Source organism: Saccopteryx leptura, chromosome 2 (genome assembly GCF_036850995.1).
Source record: "Saccopteryx leptura isolate mSacLep1 chromosome 2, mSacLep1_pri_phased_curated, whole genome shotgun sequence".
NCBI lineage: Eukaryota > Metazoa > Chordata > Mammalia > Chiroptera > Emballonuridae > Saccopteryx > Saccopteryx leptura.
Window position 1 is genome coordinate 385,652,347 of NC_089504.1, and position 12,358 is coordinate 385,664,704.

Below are 12,358 nucleotides of genomic sequence, written 5' to 3' on the forward strand. Positions count from 1 at the left end.
GTGTTCCATACTTCTTTCCTCTGTTGCTACTTTTTTTAAGTCATGTGTTTTTGTGGTGGTTTTTTCTAGGGTGGTTACCATTAAGTAATGAAAAGGGTACCTACCATATTCATTGTAGTACCCTATCTTATAAGTATTTCTGCACTTCATCGTCCTTTGCTACTGTTAATCTCCATTCTCTCCCCCCTTTTTTTCCTTTGTTGTCACATTTTAAGTTTGGTTTTATTGTGTTCTTGGTGGAGCTGTTACTTGTGGTGTTGTTTTCTTTTGTTCTTTGAATCTGGTTGGAAAACTCCCTTTAGTATTTCCTGGAGTGGGGGTTTTCTGTTGATAAATTCTCTCATCTTTTCTGTATTTGTGAATGTTTTTATATCTCCTTCGTACTTGAAGGATAGCTTTGATGGGTATAGTATTCTTGGCTGAAAGTTCCTCTCTTTCAGGGCTTTAAATATTGGGGTCCACTCTCTTCTAGCTTGTAGAGTTTCTGCTGAGAAATCTGATGATAATCTAATAGGCCTTCCTTTATATGTTGTACTCTTCTTTTCCCTGGCTGCCTTGAGAATTTTTTCTTTGTCATTGGTTTGTGTCATCTTTATTATGATGTGCCTTGGAGTGGGTTTGTTAGGGTTAAGAAAACTCGGTGTTCTGTTTGCTTCTTGAATTTGAAGCTTTAGTTCTTTCCACAGGCTTGGGAAGTTCTCGCCTATTATTTGTTTGAGTATATTCTCCATTCCATTTTCTTTCTCTTCTCCCTTTGATATACCTATTATTCTTATGTTATTCTTTCTGATGGAGTCAGATAATTCCTGTAGGGCTTTCTCGTTTTTTATTATTTTTGAGTCTCTTTCTTCTTCTCTCTGTTGTGCCTCAAGTTGTTTGTCTTCTATTTCACTAATCCTATCTTCAATCTGGGCTGTTCTGCTAGCTAAGCTTGTTACCTCGTTTTTCAGCTCTTGAATTGAGTTTTTCATTTCTGTTTGATTTGTTTTTATAGTTTCAATTTCCTAGGTAATATATTCTTTGTGTTCATTGAGTTGTTTTCTGATCTCCCTATATTGCCTTTCTGTGTTTTCTTGTATATCTCTGAGTATTTTTAAGATTTCTATTTTAAATTCTCTGTCATTTAGCTCCAAGGCTTCCAATATGTTAAGTCTTTTCTCCATAGATTTTTCCACATCTATTTGTGTTACCTCTCTTTCTTTTGTATCCATAATATTCGATTTCCTCTTTCTTATTGGCATCTGAGGGTGGTCTTGTTGATAGCACTAATTAGAATTAATAAAGAGTAAAAAGTAGAAAAAAAAAAGGTAAAACACCCCACAAAAAAAAGCAGTAATAATTTATTATTTCCCCCTTTTTTTTCTTTCTTCTCTTTCCCTCCTCTCCCCTCCTCAGGGAAATATCGTGCCTATAATGGAGGGTCTGATTTGCGGTGAAGAGTTCAAGGGGCAAAAAAAAAGTGGAGTAGGGACCTACTAAATGCAAAAAAAAAAAAAAAAAAAGGAAGAAAATCTTAGACAAGCATAAGATGATTTGCTTGTGGGTGATGGTCAACTAAGAGATATAATGAGAGGGATAAGAGGGAACCAGAAAAAAGGACAAAAAAAGGAATAATAAAGAAGAAAAAAATAAAAATAATAAGTAAAAATCTGTTGTGTTAAGTGGAGCGGAGACTAAATACAATGGAGACCTTGGGTTGGGAGGACCCAAAATGCCACAAAAATAAACAAACAAGAAAAAAACAAAAACAAAAGAGAAAAATAAAAATAAAGCCAAAAAAAAAGCCTTGAGTCCCAAATTAACTAATTTGTTCGTGATTGAGGATTAAATGGGAGGAAAGTAAAACGAGAAAAGAAAAAAAAAAAAGAAAAAACGAATAGAAAGGAGAAAATAAGAAAAAGAGAAAAATGAAGGAAGAAATAAAAAAGGAAGAGAAAAAAACAAAATAAAGCAAAACAAAACAAAAAAAAACAAAAGAGGAGAAAGTGAGAGTTAAGTGTTTTGGAGTATAATCTTAAAGGAGGGTGAGGATGAAGAGAAATAAAATGTAACACTTATGGGTAGTGTAGTTCAAGAAAAGGGAAGCATAAGATGGGCAGAGAATATAAGGACCGAGGTGGAGGAAATAAAGGCAATAAGATAGAAGAAACAATCAACAACAACAACAAAAAAAAATTAGTGGAACAAGTTGTAAAGTCTGTGGATTTTTCTTGATTTTGAGATGTTAACTTCTTCCTTTTTCTTTTCTCTCCCTCTTCCTGGTCGGTGACTCTGTACCCCAGGCTCTGCCCCTGTGTCACACTTAGGTAGGGATTTGCAGTTGATGGGATTCTATGGCAATGTCATATAATTGGCTTTAGTCTTGCTGGTAGTCAAGGCTTGTTGGCGTTTGCAGGGTCCAACGATGAGAGAGTTTGCTTTCCTGGATTCTCTCTCCTAGTCCCCCCTTCCTGAATTAGCAGCCTGGTGATACAGCTATAAGGCTGCCACTGCTTCTGCCTGGGGAGTAAGAGGCTCTAAGAGCTGGGAAATCCCCACTCTATCCCCACTCAGTGCAAGGCTTTGGGAAAGGCTCTGGCAGTCAGGGCCTCCAGTGTAATCAGGCGGGGGTGGGAGTCAATTGTTGTCAAGGTGACTGTTCAGCGCCTAGCATTCCGTTGGACCTCTCAACCCAGGCTTTCCACACTTTGTAGCCTGTTTTGGCTGGGAAGAAGAGGCACTAGTCTCTGCTTGCGACTAGTGTAGTATAGATCTTATTATCTGCCAAGTCCTTCTTGTTAGTGTTTATCCCTGAATATGGAGGCTCTATCAATCAGAAGTTGCCCCCGCCCCTTTAGCGAGAGGCACTAAAAAATATCACGCCTCTTGTCTTGGGTCGGTGAACTGAGAGAGATCTTATCAATTAGAACCGAGGGTGCGCAGATTTCACGGGTTAAGATAATTTCAGTAATTGGGTCGCAGCTGTGCTCCCGTAGGTATTTCAGGCTGCCTGCGCGCGCCCCTCCCCCAACGCTTGATTGTTGGCTTGAATGGCTGGGTGAGGTGCCCCGCCCGCGGAGAGAATCTCCCAAGTAGGGAATACCGCCCTGGGGCCTCTCCCGCTCCCCGTGCACGGGCCGCTGGGAACGTCAGCGGCGCTCGCTCCACAACCGAACCGGGCGCTGCCCGCGGCTGCTCGCGGCGGCTGCTTGTGGCGGCGGTGCTCGCTCTGCAACCGAACCGGGCGCTGCTCGCGGCGGCGGCTCGCGGCGGCGGCTCGCGGCTCCCGAGTATGTGCTGACTCACCACCACCACAGGTGCACTTCCTCGCGGCTTGAATGAACTTCCTTGCGGTAGCTTCCTCCACACCCTCGTCTCCCAGATCCAAGTGATAACAGTCCCTTCGCTTTCAGTTTGTGTGGAACTCCGGAATGCTCCGAAGATAAATTTTCCTGTTTCTAGTTGATAAATTTGTTGTGATTTTGGGGAGATCTGTCGGACGCGCTGCTCACGGCGCCATTTCCGTGACGTCACTCCAGGTTTTGACTTTTCTGTCACTTGTGCTACAAACCATGAGGGTTCCTGTTCTCATGGTGGTCTATCTTTATGAGGATGATAACATTACCTTTTCTTGCTGTTCTAACAGAGCATTCCGGCCATGTAACCAGTTTTTAATGTGTTCCTGTGTGTTGCTGGGCTCTGTGAGAAGGAAAGCAGCAGTTCCTCATCTGGGACCTGGTTCCCCAGGGCCGGCTACTCTCAGGTGAGACCACGAGGCTCTGGGGAATGACCTGCTGGCGCTACACTGGAGATAGGTTGTGCACAGTACTTGAGGTTGAATGTGGAGAGCTTCTATTATTTTTATTTCAAAATATATTACCTTCCTTAAAAACTTATATTTTCAAGTGTAAAAGTTCAATTTCTTTTAAACCCACAGTGCATTAATATTTAATATAAATTACAGGCTATTAAAAAGGCATTGCCCTTCTGCACTGTGAATATTATCTCACGACATGTGAGGTCGGTTCTGTTTAATCCCTGGTTGTCAGTACACTGTAGCTTCAGACTCCTCCAAACACAAATCTGGACTTAGATTACTTTGTGTCTTAATTTCATCAGTCATTGAAGTAGCTAAATATAAATATTCTACACAAATATTTTTAATAAGATAAAGAAAGAGTGGTTTTCAACGTATTTCTGGAAACCAAATCGTCTCTGTTTCTATAACCAGATAAGAACAGTTAGACTGCAGACCCACGGTCCCATCTGTGATTCAGGCCGCCCATCCCCACTGAGCCCAGGTCCTCCATGGAGCCCTGTGCTTCTCTCCCTCGGTCAGCAGTGCCAAACAAGGGACGTGTCTACCACCTCACTTGATGGGAACCAGCTGGTTACAGTCCCCACCTCATTGTCCCCAGGAAGGTGTCAGCAGGACAGAGCAGGAGGTGGGTCATTGTTTCACCTTTGCTGGGACACCCAGTGTGCAGTGGGAGCTGAACACACCCACGGATCTTCCATCAGTGTTCAGCAGGAGGGGCCTAACTAAAGAGAGTAAATGGGAACCAGGGGAGAATGATGCAATCCGGAAATGTCCAATGTCTAGTAAAAATGCCACTTGTCACGCCAAGGACCAAAAAAATCAAAACTTGAATGAGAAAGAAGATTCTACTGACATTAACACAAAGATGACACAGATGATGTAATTATATGACGTATATTCTTAGGTAGCGATGATAATATCCACATCGATGAGAAAGAAGTGCTTTTGGTACACATGGGAAACAAGAAAAATTAGCATAAAAAGAAAGTCATAAAAACAAAGCAAATAGAAATTATAGAACTGAGAACGGAATAGTTGAAATTAAAGAAGAAAATTCTCTGCAGGGACTCAAAAGTAGTTGACACAGTATTTATTTATTTTAAAAAAATAAAGAAAAACATATATAGTATTTCCTCTGCATAGTCTCACCACCATGGAACATTTTCTGAAGGATGTCACCAGGGGGCGCTGTGGATCTTCTCAGAACTCCAACACCTTACACTGCAATCTTTCTAATTGAATGTCCCCTGAGTCTTTGCTCACTGACCCAAGTTGGAGGTGTCAACACGTGCTTCCTCTCAAGGAACAGACTCAGCGTTCACAGCCTCCGGCCATGGTGAGCACTGTGACCTGGACTGCTCCCCACCTCGTTCATCTCCCTCACTGCACAGGTAGAGACTGGTCTCGAGGACCAGGTCTTATTTCTCAGATTCATTTCCTTCATACTCAGTGTCCTGAGAAACTTTACCCTGTTTCCTGCTTTGTCATCCATGAGTGTCTGTGTCTGCAGGTTCCCTGTCCCAGCCTGTGCTGACTCAGCCACCCTCCCTCTCTGCATCTCCTGGAGCATCAGCCAGACTCACCTGCACCCTGAGCAGTGGATTCCGTGTTGGCAGGTATGGTATATGGTTCCAGAATAAGCCAAGAAACTCTCTCAGTATCTCTTTTCCTACTACATAAGTATGAATATGGGCTCTGGGGTCCCCAGCTGCTTCTCTGGATCCAAAGACACCTCGGCTAATGCAGGGCTCCTGCTCATCTCTGAGCTCCTCCCTGAGGACGAGGAGTGCTGTTACTGTGCTACATGGGAAGTAACAGTGATATGTACACAGTGCTCCAGAGTCACGGGGAAATGAGACTAAAACCTTTCTGTGCTCCCCCTGACCACGGTACTCATTCTTGCTCTAACTGGGACCAGGAATAATTTAGAGTAACATCTGTTGTCTCGTTTTCAGGAAGTAGTTGAATTACTCAAAACAGAAAATCTATTAGCCTTTCATAAATTTTCCCTCGTGAAGCATCAAAAATTAAAAATTCCTGACCAGGCGATGGCACAGTGGATAGAGTGTTGGCCTGGGACGTTGGGGACCCCGGTTCAAAATCCTGAGGCTGCTGGCTTGAGTGTGGGATCATAGACATAACTCTATGTTCATTCCCTTGAGCCCAAAGTCACTTCCTTGAGCAATAAATCATTGGCTCAGCTGGATCCTGCTGGTCAAGACATGTATGAGAAAGAAATCAATAAACAACTAAGTTACTGCTACTATGAGTTGATATTTCTCATCTCTCTCCGTTTTTGTCTGTCTGTCTCTCTCCCTATAAAATAAGTAAAGAAATAAATAAACCAAAACAAATTCAGTTTATATTGGTATCGAAATAAAAAACACTGAAGGATAAATCTAACAACAAGGAAAAGGAACACGCCTCCATGGGACAGTCACTGCTCTTCCCCTGATCCTGCTGTAAGAAAAATAACAAATAAAACAAGCTCAGTTCTGACCACTGAACAGCCAAAGGCCTCATGGAAAGAATCACCTGAGGAATCTGCATAAAATATAAAATGTGTCCTGAAGTGATGGTGAGGTCATGTAAGGGGACACCTGTGCTCCCTTAAAGCAGAGGTCAGTGGACAGGGCTTTGGGGAGGCAGCAGCTGTCTCTGATGGGCTTTAGTCACCATGTCACACCATGCTGTACCTAGGCCTGGGCACCAGGGGGCGCAAAAGGACTGTTTCTGAAGGTCTGCGGGGAATCAGAGCTGGGACCTGTTACTTGGCATTGCCTGAGGCTCTCAGCTGTCACCTCAGAGTGTTACCTCTGCTCATCTTCAGGTACAGGGTCTAGTGAGGAGTAAAAACCTGGGGGGAGACTCTCATTTGCATGAGTGGCCCCTCCACCTTACAGAATATGAAGAGGGGCAGGGAGAGATGTGGGGGAAGCTCTGCTTCAGCTGTGGGGACACAGAGACAGGACTCAGGGATGACCCCACCATGGCCTGGTCCCCTCTCCTCCTCACCGTCATCGCTGTCTGCACAGATGACTGGATAAGGGGACAAGGGAAGGAACCTTGGGAAGACACACGGTGTCTGCTTCCCCCTTTTGTCTCCCGACCCAGAATCACCATCTCTGTGTCTCTTCCTCTTCCAGGATCCTGGGCCCAGGCTGTGCTGACTCAGCCGCCCTCAGTGTCTTGGGCCCCGAGACAGCGGGTCACCATCTCCTGCACTGGGAGCAGCTCCAACATCGGGGATGGTTACAGTGTACATTGGTACCAACAGCTCCCAGGAACAGCTCCCAAACTCCTCATCTATGACAGTAGCAGTCATCCCTTGGGGGTCCCCAACAGATTATCTGGCTCCTGATCAGGCATCATAGGCACGCTGACCATCGCTGGGCTCCAGGCTGAGGACGAGGCCGATTATTACTGCCAGTCCTATGACAAAAGTCTCAGTGCTCCCACAGTGCTGCAGGTCTGTGCGGAAGTGAGACAGAAACCTGCTGTCCACCTGAAATGAGTTCCCCAGACAGTCCCCACTCCTCTGACAGGATAGCTGCTTCCTTCTCTTAGGATAGCAGTTCACCCTCAGGAGTCCTCAGCTGATTCTTTGACTCTGAGTCTGGCAATTTCGGCTCCCTGACCATCACTGGGCTCCCCTAGAAGAGAGGCAGGATGGGACCTATGTGCATGAGCAGTCCCTCCTCTGTGAGGCCAGCTGGGAGGGGTAAGAGAGGTCTGGGCTGCCCAGCCCCTGCTCTGTGTCCTAAGAAGGGGCTGTGAGCACCATGGCCCGAACCCCTGTGCTCCTGTGCTCCTCTCTCAGTGCACAATGGGGACAGGCCTGACAGACACAGGGCAAATATTCAGCCTGAGCTCTTTCACTCAGACCCTCAGAATTACTTGTCCCATGTGCCATGTATGTTCGCAGGATCCCTGTCCCAGCCTGTGCTGCCTCAGCCAGCCTCCCTCTCTGCATCTCTGGGAATTCAATGAAAAGCACCTACATCATGAGAAGTGACATTAATGTTGGCAGCAAATATACACAGTGGTTTCAGCAGAAGCCTGAAACTCTCCCCTTCCCCAGAATTTTTCTGTATAACAAATCAGACTCAGATAAGCACCAGGGCAATGGGGTCCCAGCTGCTTCTCTGAATCCAAAGGAGCTTCGATCAATGGGGGCTCCAACCTGAGGACCAGGCTGTCACTGTGTGATGTAATTGGGCACAATAATGCTACTCACAGTGACACATAACATGGGGACATGGGACATAAACATCAGCCTGTTTAGAATCTTGCTCCATGACAATTTAATCATTTTTACATTACTTAGATATACATGAACTGTACTTGGAAGTACTTTCTGGTTCATAATGTGTCTATTCATGTATTTTGCATTCAGTGTTTCTGAAATCGTACCAGAGAAAATAAAACAAGAATAAAATAACCCAAAACTGGTGTTGCCCCATTATCGATGTGATAAAACGAGAGCCTGTGGAGTCACCCTCTGTCTTCACACAAGGGAAGTGAGATTCATTAACATTTATCTTCACTGGGTCCCCACGGCCATCCCAGTGGGAGCTCCATCATCCACAGGGTGGATTCCTTCCTTCAGGGGTCGGAGCAGTGACCTTCCTGTCCCTCCCGGGCTCCTGTGCGCAGGGCGGCTGAGGAGCACTGTGTCCCCGGCTCAAGGCACCTGATGTGAGATGCTGTGTGAGGACCCAGGCTCGGGGAGAATACTGACAAAGATGACCTGCACTCTCACAGGTGCCTGTCCCTTCAGGGGTGATGTCCAGGAGATGGTAGTGAGTCAAGAGCAGATGTGGTTTGCTGTCTGAGTCCAGCACATATTTCTACAGGACCTGAGGGGGTCGGGACATTCCTCCATTGCTGGGAAAATGCAGAGCCTGCTCCACGGAAGGGGATGAGGTGGGTCCATGGATGAGACCCTTTTACAGCTGACAGCACTCAAATCCGTGGGTTCCTCGTGGATGGGTTTACTGAGCACCCAGGCCCAGACTGTGTCCTCTGTCCTCTCACCCCAATGGAGGTTTCCAACAATCTAGGGTGCGGGCTGGGCCTTGGGACATCAGGAGCAGGAATGCCCCGGTGTCTGTCACTCCCCCTGTGAAGCTCTTGATGAGCCCTGACCTGAGGTAGCCTTCTCCTCCACAGGGTGTGGCATGTACATGGAGTGTTACCACGGCAATGGTCCCAAGGAATCCCAGACACCAGACAGATTTCTTACCTTGTGACATAGACAGGGGTGGCTGACCCTCAGGGTTCCTCCTCTGCTCTGGCTCCTGTGTGTGCACACGGCCTCCCTGACCCCCAGGCTCCAGCTGATGAAGTGGATGACCATCACTGCCACCAGCTCAGCACAACCCAATGTTACAGAGAACTTCCCGCCATGGAGAAGTGAGGTGAAAGTCTACCCTCCTTCCCCTGGGACCCGTCACTGCTCTGTCCTTGACTGTGACCATTCTTGCTCAGGTTTCAGCCTCTTCTGACACTTTTGCTTTAAAACAGGAGGTCTCATGATCTTCTCTTTGACTGTATCTTTTGTTGCTTTCCTGTGACCAGATAAAAGTGCACCATGACTTTACAGACACACTGTATATAGTAGTGGTGACTTATGTATAGAACACAGGTTTGGATTCAGACAAACATGGATGCATGCATGGATAAACATACATGCACACATACACAGCTCATGACTATCACAGGCAAGAGAATCTCCCAAGTCCAGAGAAGCAAAGGTTCTGCCTCCATAACTGATGCTAACTCAGCCCTGTGTCTACTATTGTTATTGTTATTGTTGTTACCACCATATAAATTCAGTTAGTGAGAGCCAAGAATGCTCTCTTATTAAATACTTTTCGTTAGCTCAGTTTATTCAGTTTCTGTAACTTTTTAGTACATGTATTATAATTTAGAAATAAAAGTTTACAAGAAAATAGTGAAAAAATTTATGCGAATTATGGAATAGAGCAAGTGATCCCCTGGTTATGGTTTAATTTCTCTTGTGAGATCATGTGGTCTTTGCCATCCTCTGTCAGACTTATTTCACTTACCTTGTTCTACAAAAGGTCTATTCATTTTTTGAAATGAATAATTTTCATGTATGTTCACATACATAATATATATTTACTTGTTGATGAACATTTAGGTTGTTTCCACATCTTGTCTGTTGTAAGTGATGCTGCCATGATCATGGGGTGCATGTACATTTTTTATTTACTTTTTTCCTTTGGTGCAGATAATACCCAGAGGTGGAATAGCTGAACCATATGGCAGTGTAGTGTTAGGAATCAGACCATGGATGTGTGAATAGACACGGTGACCTTGTGAGTTGCAGTAACCTCCAGACTTTCAGGCTCCTGGCCCATGAGGAGGTGTGTGCTGTGTGACCAGCAGGAGGTGCTGTGGGACAGTCCTGAATTCCCACCACAGCTGGTGAGAACCATTCACTCAATAGAGCCTTGGCCTGAGGACTGGGTCCTGTGCTCCCTGATGGAGACTCAGCAGCTATTCTCACTCTGACCCTGTAGAGTCCCCTGTCCCAGCCTTCTCAGCACATGTTTCCTCCCGGGGCTCTCCCAAGGGGTGACACCAAACTTCCTCCCCCTCAGTGTGAAATGTTGGCTGAGCTCAGCACCAGGGCTCAGGGAGGGGCTGGACAGTCACTGAGGGACACACATTTGCATGGACAGTCCCTCCTCTGGCAGACGGGGGAGAAGAAAAGGAGGCCTGGGGCAGCCCAGCCCCACTGTGGGCTCAGGGCTGTGAGCACCATGGCCTGGACCCCTCTCCTCCTTGTGCTCCTCTATCACTGCACAGGTAGGGACAGCCCTTCTGGACACAGGGCAGCCATTTAACCTGTGTCAGCCACTTTGATTCAGCCCCTCACAATTACTTTGGTCCTTGTCCCATGTGCCATCTGTGTTTGCAGGTTCCCTGTCCCAGCCTGTGCTGACTCAGCTGCCCTCCCTCTCTGCATCTCCTGGAGCATCAGCCAGACTCACCTGCACCCTAAGCAGTGGCTTCAATGTTGGCAGCTATGCTATATACTGGTACCAGCAGAAGCCAGGGACCGCTCCCTGGTATCTCCTGGGTTACTACTCAGACTCAGATAAGCACCAGGGCTCCGGAGTTCCCAGCCGCTTCTCTGGATCCAAAGATGCCTCAGCCAATGCAGGGCTCCTGCTCATCTCTGGGCTCCAGCCTGAGGACGAGGCCGACTATTACTGTGAGATCTCGCACACTGGTGCTCCTCACAGTAACACACACAGATGGGGAAGTGGGACATAAACCTCAGCCTGCCCAGAGTCTTAGTTCATTAAAAATGAACATTTCAAAATAATTTCAATGTGTAAATTATACTGGGAACTAACTCATGGTTCATGTGGTGTCTACTCTCATTTTTTTCCATGTTTCTGAATTCTCAGTATAACAAGATCAATACCAATAACAAATTATTTATTAAGACACTGAAATCTTGCCTGTTAGCTATGTGTAATAAAACTAGAGCATGAGAGACTGCTGTGTTTCTCTTGAAACAAGAAAACAGCATTTGAAAAAAAATTTTCCACAACTCGGGAAGCATCCCTGCAGGTGGATCTTCTTCCACAGCCAGGACTTTTCCCTGTGAGAGGTCAGAGCAGGGACCTCCACTTCCTCCCGAGTGCCTGAGCACAGGCAGCAGAAGAGCTCTGAGTACTGGACGAGGCACCAAGATGTGAGGTCCCAGGTGGCGACTCCAGTCCGGGAGGACTTTCAGCTCAGAGCTGGGGCAACCTTTGCTGGACACCTGCACCTGCTGTTCAATCTGGACAGAGGGAAAAATTTGTCGCCTGAGCCCAAGAAATCTTTTTGGGGGTCTAGATGGGGAGAGAATGCCCCACTGTTCCTGGGGAAATGTGGATCCCGCTACGAGGGAAGGGGTGAGGTGGGTCCATGAAGAGACACTCATACAGCCGACAGCACTGAGGCTCGTGGGGAGTCCCGAGAGGGAGTTTCTTGAGCCTCAAGGCCCTGACTGTGTCCTGTTCTCTCACCCCACAGGAGCTTTCCAATAATCTGGGGTGACATTGGGCTGTCAGACACCAGGAACAGGGACCCCCCAGTGTCCGTCACTTTCCCTGTGAAGCTTCTGATGAGCCAGGATCTGAGATCACTTTATCCTGAGCATGGAGCAGCAAACACAGTGAGCATCCAGCCAGCACACATCCCTTACCTGTGACCAAGGACAAAGGTGTCTGACAGTCAGGGGTCCAGCCCTCCTGTCTGGCTCCTGGTTGTGCACATGGCCTCTCTGACCTCCTTTGACCTCTAGCCTGATGAGGAGGCTGACTAACACTGTCACTTAGATAAATACCACCCCATGCACAAAGAACACCTGTGCCAATGGAAACTGAAATAATAATAGTTCTCCGCTCCCCAAAGACCCATTGTTTTCCATGTCATGGATTGTGACCATGACCCACTGGTCATGAGACAGCTTCTGCTGTCACCAGGGCTATTACACTAGGCGGCCTTATGTTCTAGCCTTGGTCTGTCTTC

The 12,358-nt window shown here is 46.5% G+C and overlaps 1 long non-coding RNA gene across 2 annotated transcripts in view; it reads right to left on the reverse strand.

The window, feature by feature from the left end:
* The window catches only part of LOC136392858 (uncharacterized), a 355,790-nt gene that overhangs the window by 330,529 nt on the left and 12,903 nt on the right, over positions 1-12,358 (reverse strand). The window lies entirely within an intron of this gene.